Source organism: Nelumbo lutea, chromosome 1 (assembly GCF_056320005.1).
Source record: "Nelumbo lutea isolate HS-2025 chromosome 1, American lotus-T2T, whole genome shotgun sequence".
Taxonomy (NCBI): Eukaryota; Viridiplantae; Streptophyta; class Magnoliopsida; order Proteales; family Nelumbonaceae; genus Nelumbo; species Nelumbo lutea.
This window is the reverse complement of record NC_142684.1, coordinates 165,600,001-165,612,500: the sequence shown is the minus strand read 5'-3', so window position 1 is coordinate 165,612,500 and position 12,500 is coordinate 165,600,001. Positions and strand designations below refer to the sequence as shown.

General features: G+C 40.8%; 1 non-coding gene across 1 annotated transcript; it reads left to right on the top strand.

Annotated features, from left to right (window-relative positions):
* Positions 1 to 9,796: 9,796 nt before the first annotated feature.
* On the top strand, positions 9,797 to 9,903 carry LOC148878924 (small nucleolar RNA R71). Its single transcript, XR_016106079.1, has one exon. It is a non-coding gene; the product is annotated as a small nucleolar RNA R71 (small nucleolar RNA).
* Positions 9,904 to 12,500: the final 2,597 nt, after the last annotated feature.

Genomic DNA, 12,500 nt, shown 5'->3' with positions numbered 1-12,500 from the left:
TATTAGAAAACACTAAACTACCGTGTTGTGTCATGGTGCAAGTGGTTTCTGCCTAGTGCCTCCACGTGCGATGACCAATATTAGAAAACACTAAACTACCGTGGTGTTCTCATAACGTGTTAACACTACACGTGCAGTGCTTTCTACTATTGTAGTGACTTGGCTCTAACACACCGTGTAGTAGTTTACAGCCCTACTACACCCACCGTGTGTGGTGTAAGGCTGTAACACAACCACTTGCGTTAGGTGCACCAATTCCACCTTCCACCTTTGCATGGTGTGTAGTTTACAGGCACCCCTATTAACATAGGGCGCAAGTGGGTCTGCATCATGGTGGATGGGCTGACACTGCACACAACGCCCCATGCTGCATCATTTTGCACTATGTGGGTGCGCACACCCACATTGCAATTGGTGCCTCATGTGGTGTGTCGTGGTGCAAGGGATGTGCACACACACAATGCACTTGTGACCATTGTTGTTCTTTCAACATATCACCCATACACACCCCCATGCCACCGCTTTGATTGACGGTCCCAAACTCGTCTTTGTGTACCTTTCTTGCATGAAACCAGCTCACCTTTTCATAAAATTAGCATGGGAGTGTTCCCTTTTGATTCCATGCAATCCCATTTCCACAAAATAAAATTTCCTTTTTTTTTATTGTAACTTTTGTAATTTCTATCAATTAAATATCAGTGAAAAACCATTTCTGTCAATACTTTTCGGCATGAAACCAGCTTATTTTGGTGCACATAATTTTTTGCAGGTGTGAAAAAGCAACTCCCACCCTCCAAAATCATTTTCTCAGATCTTTCCAAAATTTTGACAATTTTTACTGATTAAAAGATAATAAAATTAATATTTCTCTCCACAATTTTATTATAATTATTTTCATCATTTTTCAATCCTAACTAATGTCACTTGTCAAGTTTAAGACCAATCTAAGCCGTACATCTCGAGACAACCCCAGTATGATTTTCCAGAGAAGTGATGTTTCTTGCTGGCAGAGCCCCAAAAGCTTAACGTACTCTTTGAGGGGGGGTGGCGACTCTGGGGGGGTTCCTCCTTGGGGGCGCCATTGGGCGAGCGTTGGCAGTCAAGGGGCTTCCTCCCCGTCACCCATGACGCACGGGTAGTGCAGTTGCATGCACCAGAGGCGACATGAAGGCACATTGATGCTTACCGAGTGCGACATGGTAGCGCAGTGACATGCATCACAATGTGCAAGGTTTTACTTGATAGTCCATGCTTCTGTACAATGACGTGCACTAGAAGAGATCTGGGAGTGCGACGATGCACGCGTTGCAGCGCAACGTCTGTTGAGTGCCCCTTGATCGCAAGCGATGTGTGTTGTGTTGGGTGCCCTCGGCAGCATGCGCGGTTGCACTTGCTGTGTAGAGCACTGCGTGTGTTGCCGTAGCCTTAACAGTATCGTCCCGTGCGTGTTCGTGAACACGCGTTTGTGGGTTAGCGATGCTGGGTTAGGTTACGTGCAAGGTGTTTGGCAATTGTGCTTTGGGTGCCTCCCCGCATTCTGCCCAAGGCACTCCATGGTGCCTCCGTGTCATACCTATTTCAAGCATGGGAGGCCCCCATGGGGGCCTCGCATGGGTGGGAATGGTGCAACACGGTTGGCATCTCTCGCATTTCTTGTGATCTCTTGGTGACCATTTTCGGATGTTGATTCATGTTGGTGGTTGCTATCCGTGCTTAGTGGGGCCTTTGGGTGCTGCTTTCCTCAGCCATTCTACGTGTCATTGATGCATCGTTGGTTTGGGGGGTGGCTGCCTGAAGGTGTACGCGATGCGCGTGAGTGGTGTTTTGGTGGCATGTGTTGATGGGCTTTGTGCTTGTGGTCGGAACCATTAACCTTCCCCTCCTCTTCAGTTTTGCCCAAGCTAGTCGTTGCTATCTGGGCGTGTGCGGGTGGTTCCTGTGTTGCCTACCCAAAGAAATGGAATTGATACCCCTCGAGTGATAGTCTGTCTCTCTCCTCCCACGGCAGGGGATGAGGCAGCCAAGAACACGTAGAACGTGATGCCATGCATTGTCTTGTGATTGTGCAATGCACTTGACACATGTCTAGTGTGTGTTCTCTTGGATGCGGAAGATGCCAAGGGTAGGGGCCTTAGGTCCCTTGTTACCACCCTATTATATGTCCTTATATGTGATCGACAATGCTCCCCGGTCGGATCTGGAACGGTGAAAGCCGGTCCGCCACTCGGCTCGGGGAGCGGACTGATGCGGATTGCTGCGGTGCCCCAAGCCCGGGTTATCGCGTTATACCCGTGGAGACGTCGTCGTCGCGATCGTGTGATGTGTGGCTCATTGTGACACTAGCAAGTGCACTAGCCGTTCAAGTAATAAAGTAGAGAGTGAAGTATCGTTCCCATGAGGATTTAGGAAACAATTACCAATACTAAATTGAGCACTTCTTATCTGATCAACAAATAAATCAAAACTCTAATGAAAGCTAAGAAATCCTAAATTAAAATCTATCTAAATCATTGGTCCAATTGACTTCAAATCAGGTTAGAAGAGTAAGCAGTAAATGTCAATATCAGAATTCAGCAATCTATCAATTTGGATCATTCGAATAAATCATGATTGTGCCTTGGTTTGGTGAAACCCCAAGGTCATGAACAGCCTCTCTCTAGCGCATGTTCATCCTATGCATGAGTGACGGTTCTTCTATCTCTAGCAAGAATCTAATCCCCATGCATGCATTTCTTCAAACACTTCTAAGGCATCAATTCAAATCTGAATTGATCACCAAATGAATTGTGCAAATTATCTCTAACCTTGCACTCAATTCAGTTCTTGAATAGTAGATCTGAACTCCTAGAGTCTCTCTCAAGCACTCTAGGAATTCCAAGCTGTAGATTAATTCGGCCAATCTGAAAATTGCAGATCTGAATTCTCTTTCCAGCAATTCAGATCTTGCAATCTCAGATCTAAGAATTCAGATCTGAGTTTTGAAGGTTAGTTGGCCGAATTACTCTACAATAACACCCTTATTCAAGAAACTTCAAGTATAATTCATGACCATTTGAATGAATAAAAAAGAATTAGATTGCTGAACTGAAATTTTACAAGCTGAAATACATCAAGGAAGAATGGAAACAAGGAGAAAGAAGAAAGAAAATATAACAAAGAAAATGAATTCAAATCAAAAGAGAATGAAACTACAAATGATTTATTACAAAAGATCTTTGAATCACAAACCCTCAATTCGAACTCACCTTCTTCTTCGAGCTTGCTTGTCTTGAACTTCTTTCAGCCCTTCTTCTTCTTCTTCCTTGCGCCTAGCCTTCTTCTCTTCTCTTCTCTCAAGGTGGCCGAACCTCTAAGAGTGGAAGAGCCTTCCTCTCAAGCAATTGAACAACTTTCTCCCCTCCTAGAGGCCTCCTTATATAGTTTTTCAAGAGGGCTTTTGCCCCTTCTTGAAGTCTCTAGAATTGGGTGTATTACACCCCTCATGAACCTTCTAAAGTGATCCCTCCTTCTCTTCAAGAAACATCTAGGAGTTGCCGCCCCTAGCTCCCTTTGGGCTGCTATTTGGGCTAGAACTTAGCTTGCTTTTGAGCTCAAGTGGGCTGCACTCTAGGCTGTTATTTGGGCTAAAAATGGATTGGGCCAAAATTTCCTTCTTGCTAGGCTTCTTCCCTTGGATTTTCCAAAGAGTTTCACTTGCTCTTCTTTGGCCGAATGAAATTCTCTTGCTCTCATGGCTGGGCCGGGCTGAACATGATAAATTTTGGATTTTCTTTTCTTGCTTTTGCCTTCTTTTTGTTGATTTGGCTCCCCCTGAAATCTTTCTTGCAATTAAGCTAAAATAGGGCAAAATTTAATTAAACCATCATAAAATTTCATGCAAAACCTCATAAAATATAGATAAATTGTAGGTTCATCAAATACCCCCACACTTAAGCTTTTGCTTGTCCTCAAGCAAAGACATCAGCCATAAACTTAACATTCCCCCCTTCTGTTCTCACCATTTACCTGGTGAACTTTTTAAGATAGAAATGCATTGAGTAGTCGGGGAACTTTTGTAAGTTCTCAACTCTTATTCTTGTAAATTACCATTTAAGATATGTATCAGATCCAAGGAAAGGAGAATATGAATTTCATCATAGTCTACCCTTCACTCCTAATTCATATATAAATCAGCTCCTTAATTGTCAAAGTTAATAATCAAATTTCACTAAGTTTCACATCTGTAACTGAATCTCAATGAGAGTTCAACTTTAGAGTGCCCCTTTGAACCTCAACTATCACCACAATTTCTTAATTCTAGGGGTGAGTGCATCTTATGCTCCATCTCACCCTTTTCTTTTTTTTTTTTTTTTTTTTTTTTTTTTTTTCGTTGTGAGTGCATTTTATGCTCCATCTAACACACTTTTCCCTCTCTCTTTTTTTTTGTTTTTTTTTTTTTGTTTTTGGTGTGAGTGCATCTTATGCTCCATCTCACACTGGTCACTTGCTTGATGTAGGTAAATCGGACTCAGGTTCTAAGCTGCTAGTTTTACTATTCAGCTCAGAATAGCGGAGTCAATTTGGGCTTTTGTCCTTCTTTGCAATTATTGAACCTCAAGAATCAGCACTTCAGATGTGCACTAGCTCTCTTGACCATTAACCATGAAATCAAGGGCTTCCATACACATGAAGATAGTTAGAGCTAGTCATGCTTAAAGGAATATTCAGCTCCCCTTTTCTCATGCATATATCAAATTGGGTCATTCACAAGAATAAAAACTTAACAAGTACATCAGTCTCCCTCAACTCATTGAATTCCTTCTTAAAAAAAATCATCAAATAAATAGTAATGAACTTGAGGGGTTCCAGTCTTTTTTGGTTATTTCATTGCTTGCATATGTGTGTTGGGGTGAATGAAGTGCATGGTTTCAGCCCCCATACCCTAACCTCGAGCTCACTCCCCCACACTTGAGATGAACATTGTCCTCAATGATCCTAGTGTTAGGGAGTCACACTTGCTAGAGCAAACTGAAGAAAAGAAAATGATGAACTGAGTCCTTAAAGAATTGGAATTTTGAGAAAAAGATCTTTATTTTACTAACTAATATTCTAAAAAGATAAATGACAAAAAGATTCCTTAACTTGTTCATGAGCAAGCATAAGAGATTATTGGTTATCTAGATAAACAGTGGATGGAGGGGGTACAGTACTGCCCATTAAATATGGTTTCAGGCGCTGACCATTTACTTTAAACGTGCCCTGAACCGGGTGGGTGAGTTCTATAGCCCCATGGGGAAAAACCTGTGAAATGGTAAAGGGTCCAGACCACCTGGATCTCAGCTTACCTGGAAACAAGCGGAGACGGGAATTATATAACAATACCTGTTGGCCTACATAAAAGTCCCGTCTCAACAAGTTCTTATCATGCCAGTTTTTTATTCTTTCTTTATAAACTTTGGCATTCTCATAGGTGGTAAGTCTGAATTCATCCAATTCATTCAATTGCAACCACCTTTTATCCCCTGTGGCCTAAATGTCAAAATTTAAGAATTTAAGAGCCCAATAGGCCTTGTGTTCCAATTCAACTGGTAAATGGCATGCTTTACCAAAGACCAATCTGTAGGGGGACATGCCAATGGGTGTCTTAAATGCAGTTCTGTATGCCCATAATGCATCATCTAATTTGATGGACCAATCTTTTCTGGCGGATGCTACGGTCTTTTCCATAATTCTTTTGAGTTCCCTGTTAGCCAACTCCACTTGGCCACTGGTTTGAGGGTGATAAGGGGTAGCTAATTTATGTGTAATTCCATATTTCTGCATTAACCTCTCAAATTGGCTATTGCAGAAGTGAGTTCCCCTATCACTAATTATAGCTCGCGGAGTGCCAAATCGGGAGAATAGCTTCTTTAGGAAGTGTACCACCCTTCTTGAGTCATTTGTGGGTAAAGCCATGGCTTCTACCCATTTGGATACATAGTCAACTGCAACGAGGATGTACTTATTCCCAAAAGAATTCGGGAAAGGTCCCATGAAATCTATACCCCAAACATCAAAGATTTCACAGATTAAAATATTGGAAAGGGGCATTTCATTCCGTTGGGAAATGTTTCCCGATCTTTGGCATTTGTCACATGTGGACACATACCGATGGGCATCTTTGAAAAGTGTGGGCCAATAAAAACCTGATTGCAAAACCTTGGCTGCAGTGCGACTAGCTCCAAAATGACCTCCTGCTTCTTTATCATGGCAAAATTGGAGTACCGACTCCATCTCCTCCTCGGGGACACATCTCCTTATGATCTGATCTGCACACAATTTATACAAAAAGGGTTCCTCCCATAGATAGTATTTTACATCAGAAAAGAATTTCTTTTTCTGTTGATATGAAAGGTTAGGAGGAAGGACTTGTGCAGCTAGATAATTAGCAAAATAAGCATACCAAGGATATGAGTATTTCTGTATTGAGTACAATTGCTCATCCGGAAATTCTTCTCGAATGTTGCTGGTTATCTCCTCTTTTGAGCTTACCGTGTCCAACCGGGTGAGATGGTCAGCAGCCAGGTTTGCAGCACCCTTCAGGTCTCTAATCTCAATGTCTAACTCTTGCAATAAAAGGATCCACCTGATCAGTCTTGGTTTTGAGTTTTGCTTGGTAAGCAAGTGCCTTAATGCTGAGTGATCTGTGTGGACAATAACCTTGGATAATATCAGATATGAACGAAACTTATCAAGTGCAAATATTACTGCTAGCAGCTCCTTTTCTGTGGTGGTGTAATTGAGTTGGGGTCCAGTCAAGGTTCTGCTAGCATAGTAAATTGGCTGAAAATGTTTGTTCATTCTTTGTCCTAAAACAGCTCCTATAGCAAAATCACTCGCATCACACACCAATTCAAATGGGAGGGTCCAATCTGGTGCTATCATGATAGGTGCATGGATCAATTTGTCTTTCAAGATGTTGAAAGCATGAAGCCATTCAGTTGAAAATTCAAAAGGCACTTCTTTCTGAAACAAGGTAGATAATGGCTTGGAAATTTTTGAGAAATCTTTAATAAACCTTCTATAGAATCCGACATGTCCTAAGAAACTTCTCAAAGAACAAACAGATGTTGGGGTTCGCAATTTTTCAATTGCCTCCACCTTGGCCTTGTCGACTTCTATACCTCTTTGAGAGATCTTGTGTCCAAGCACTATGCCTTCTTGCACCATAAAATGACATTTCTCCCAATTCAACACAAGATGTGTTTCTTTACATCTAGTAAGCACCTGTTCCAGATTATTCAAACATGCATCAAACGAAGAGCCAAAAACTGAAAAATCATCCATGAAGATCTCAATAAATTTTTCAACCATATCAGAAAATATAGACATCATACATCACTGAAAGGTTGCTGGGGCATTGCATAACCCAAAGGGCATCCTTCGGTATGCAAAGGTTCCATATGGGCAAGTAAAAGTGGTCTTTTCTTGATCTTCTGATGCAATTGGTATCTGGTTATACCCTGAATATCCATCCAAGAAACAATAATACTCATGCCCGGCTAGCCTCTCCAATATTTGATCCATAAATGGGAGAGGGAAATGGTCCTTCCGGGTGGCTTCATTTAATTTTCTATAGTCAATACACACACGCCATCCGGTAACGGTTCTAGTAGGGATGAGTTCATTTTTCTCATTTGGAAGAACAGTCGTACCCCCTTTTTTTGGCACAACTTGCACAGGGCTTACCCAAGAACTATCAGAAATAGGATAAATGATCCCAGCATCTAACAACTTAATTATTTCAGCCTTTACCACTTCTTTCATGTTGGGGTTCAGGCGCCTTTGGGGCTGAACGGAAGGCTTGCTGTCCTCTTCCATCAAAATTCTGTCAGTGCAGATTGATGGATTAATGCCTTTGATATCTTCTACCTTCCAAGCTATAGCATTTTTGTGTTCCCGCAGCACTCTTAATAATTTTTGTCTTTGTAAGGGATTCAGCGCTGCGGAAATTATCACGGGGAGATCTGATGGTTCCTCAAGGAAAGCATACTCTAAATGGGATGGTAATTGCTTCAGTTCAAGGGTGGGGGGTTCTTGGGGTGATGGCTTACCTGATGGTCCAGGCAATTTGCCTAAGTTCTCTAATTTAAGAAACCCCTTTCCCTTGAATTGAGGCTTATCGTTCAGGTATGCTATCATGAGGTTTATTTTTTCATTTTCTCCTTCTTCAAGTTCTCCCTGCTGGAGGCAGAGTTCAAGAGGATCAGTTATTCTACTTACCTGGAAGCATTCATCAATTGTCAATTCAATGGCATCAATCATAAAACAAGAATCATCACTAGAGGGTGCATGTTTCATAGCATTAGACATTTTAAAAATTATCTGCTCATCTTGTATCCTAAGGCTGAGTTGTCCTTGTTGGACATCAATCATTGCTTTCTCGGTAGCCAGGAAAGGCCTCCCTAGGATAAGCGGAACCTCCACATCTTCTTGCATGTCTAACACAATGAAATCAACTGGAAAAATGAATTTGTCAACTTTAACTAACACATCTTCTATGATCCCCCTAGGATGTCTAATGGATCTATCAGCCAATTGTAATGCCACTCTAGTGGGTTGGGGTTCATTCAACCCCAATTTCTTGAAGATAGAATATGGCATTAAATTGATGCTAGCTCCCAGGTCACATAAAGCTTTTTCAATTTTTAAACTGCCAATGGTACAAGGAATAGTGAAACTCCCTGGATCTTTGAGTTTCTGAGGCAACTTATTCAGAAGGATAGCAGAACATTCCTCATTTAATGCAACTGTAGCCACATCTCCCAGTTTCCTTTTGTTTGCCAATAATTCCTTCAAAAACCTTGCATAGTGTGGCATCTGGGCTAAAGCATCAGCAAAAGGAATATTAATATGTAAACTTTTAAATATTTCAAGAAACTTACCAAATTCCTTCTCCAATTTTTGTTGCTTCAGCCTGTTAGGGAATGGAACTTGTGGTTGTTGGTGCATCCCTTGTTGTGCTTCTGGTTGTTCCGTCTTCTGTTGTCTGGTCCCAAGGCTTGTTTCTGCCTTGGGTTCTGCTCAATTCTTCTTTTCTACCTCAGGCAACTCTTTTCCACTTCTTAAGGTAATAGCTTGCACCTGCTCTCGTGGATTCACTTCAGTGTTGCTTGGAAGAGTTCCCGACAGTCTGGAAGAGATTAATTGTGCCAATTGCCCCACTTGGTTTTCCAGGTTTTTGATTGAGGCTTCCTGGTTCTGGAACCTAGTTTCTGCACCTGCTATAAATTTTGTCATCAGTTCCTCCAAATTGGATTTTGGTTCAGGCTGATGATAAGTCTGGTGGAACGGCTTGGAAATATGCTGATTTGGCCAGGAATGGTTTGAATGTCCCCTCCATCCTGGACGAAAAGTATGGTGACTTTGGTAACCTTGCTGTCTTGACGAATTGCTGACATAGTCAACTTGTTCAGTAGATGGTCTTAACTGATTGCCAACTTGGCAGTCTGTACTGATGTGGCCTCCCCCACACAATTCACAATTAAGAGGCTGCACATGCATGGCAGCTATCTGCATTTCATCTATTTTCTTACTGAGTGCTCCTATTTGTGTAGCTAGTGCTGTATAAGTGTCAACATTATGCAAGCCTTGCTGCTTCCTAGTTTGAGTTCTTTCCGAATGCCATTGATAGTTGTTGGCTCCCATTTCCTCAATAAGTGCATGGGCAACCTCAGGAGTTTTATTATTTATGGATCCTCCGGCTGCAGCATCTAATATGGTCTTATTTGAGTCAGTAAGACCATTATAGAAAGTCTGCACTTGCAGCCAAATGGGGAGGCCATGGTGAGGAACTCTCCTTAATAGCTCCTTGTAACGTTCCCATGACTCATATAAAGATTCCCCCTCTTGCTGGAAAAAAGTAGTGATGTCATTCCTCATTTTAGAAGTTTTAGAAGGGGGAAAATATTTAGAGAGAAAATGGCTGGCCATTTAGTCCCATGTGGCTATAGATCCTGCCGGTAATGAGTTCAACCAAGCTTTGGCTTTGTCCTTCAAAGAAAATGGGAATAACCTCAACCGGATGGCATCATCACTTACCCCATTGTGTTTGAAGGTGTCATAGATTTCCAAGAAGTTAGCAATATGGGCATTCGGATCCTCATGGGCCATACCACAAAACTAAACCGTATTTTGTATCATTTGGATTATGGCCAGTTTAATTTCGAAGTTATTGGCAGCAATAGTTGGCCTGATAATGCTGGAGACAGTCCCGGTGAGGGTGGGCTTGGCATAATCCGTCATAGTTCTTTGTTCAGCCATTTCTTGTGCTTCTTGTCTGACTTGCTTAGCAGCTCTCATACGGACACGGAGAGTCCGTTCAATCTCCGGGTCGTAAAGGATCTCTTCCAGTTCAGGTCTACTTGTCATAAACTGTTAAAGTCAAAGCAATAAAAATGCCAATATTCACAAAAGAAAATAAATAACTAATCCTATCACACTGAAAATGTAAAGTGAAGTATTGGAATACAAAACCTACATCCTATCATGAATAAATGAAGCCGATTATACTAAAAGCAGATTTAAACCAATCATCTTATTCAAGGTTCCTTTATCTACATCCATCGATTGCAACATCTGAATTCAGACCCAATTTAGATCTGAGTTCAGATCGACAAGTCTTTGGTATTGTTAGTCTAGAGAAATTAACAAATAATAATTCAGATCTGAGCTGTATATCTCATACACACTCATTGGTATACACTACATTATACATCCATTAAGGTTGGAATCAAATCTGTGATGCTTTAGGGCTGAAATCAGATCTGATCTGAAAAATAATTTAAAAGGATCTGAAATAAACTAAAACCAGTCCTGAGTTAGGCTTGGGTTAAAGATTTTAAACTCTACAATTGAAGCTCAAACCTATATAGATGATGCATATCAAACACTTGCTAAGACCTGAAAATTGGGTCTGCAATGTTTGGTATTTCAAGCTATTCGGTCCATACAACTTTTGTAGAAATCTGAAATCAGGTCTGCTAACTGTTGCACTATAGCAGCCCTGCTACAGATCTGAATGCTAATAGAAATACTTGGAAAGTGCTAATTTTTCTTAAATATCTGAGGCATAACAATTATTCAATCCAAACATACACCTCCGTAGCTAATGTAGCTCGGTTACAAGTGGATAAAGCAAATGTTCAAGTCACCCAAAAACCCAAAATGTGCTCTGTATCAGTTCAGTCTTCAACTATAGTTCAGATCTGTATCAGTTCAGATCTGAATTTTCTTTTTCATTCTTTGCTATCCAATTACCTTTGGGGTATGTCAGATTTATCATAGGGTGAGTTGGGGTGATGATGGCACACAATTCACCTTAAACTTGTATCAGTTCAGGTCTGAGTTCATCTGAACTCAGATCTGAACTGAGCAGTTCTGCAATAGCAGAATTCAGGTCTGAACTCAAGTCTGAGTTCGGATCTGAATTCTCAATTGCCTTACCTTCAGTTATTGCTACCAAATTGTTTTTGGAGAATAGCAGAAGTGCCCTAGGGTGAATTGGGGTGGTGATGACACCCAATTCCCCTCAAAATTTCATCAGTTCAGGTCTGAGTTCAGAGGAACTCAGATCTGAACTGTTGCAGATCTGCAATAGCAGAATTCAGATCTGAATTCAAATCTGAATTCTGATCCGACTTCTCAATTGCTCCTCTTGTTGTTCAAAAGATCTCCCCTTTATTTTTTTTTTTTCATTTTTTTTTTGTAATGAAAGAAGAAAAAAAAATAATAATAAAGTCTGAAACACAAGCAACTCTTTTCGGCTAAGTGCTGCAGATCTGAAATCTACTGATCTGAGTGCCGAATGCAACTCAGATCTGCAACACTCATGTTTTTTTGTGAATTTTTTTTTTCTTTTTTTTTCTTTTTGAAGGGAACAACATCAAGATTGAATAGAAATCAAATATGCCTTTATTAAAATGAAACTGAAACCAGAAAAAAGAAAGTAATCTACTTAAGAAAGAAGAAACATAACTACAGTAGTACAGCAGTTGCAGTCCAAGCTGAAATGAAAAAGTTAGCAAATTAACCCAACTATGAATGCAATGCTGAATGAGATCAGATTAAGAATGCTCAATGTTTCCTAATATTGTTTCTCTAAATCCCCGGCAACGGCGCCAAAAACTTGATGTGTGGCTCATTGTGACACTAGCAAATGCACTAGCCGTTCAAGTAATAAAGTAGAGAGTGAAGTATCGTTCCCATGAGGATTTAGGAAACAATTACCAATACTAAATTGAGCACTTCTTATCTGATCAACAAATAAATCAAAACTCTAATGAAAGCTAAGAAATCCTAAATTAAAATCTATCTAAATCATTAGTCCAATTGCCTTCAAATCAGGTTAGAAGAGTAAGCAGTAAATGTCAATCTCAGAATTCAGCAATCTATCAATTTGGATCATTCGAATAAATCATGATTGAGCCTTGGTTTGGTGAAACCCCAAGGTCATGAACAGCCTCTCTCAAGCGCATGTTCAT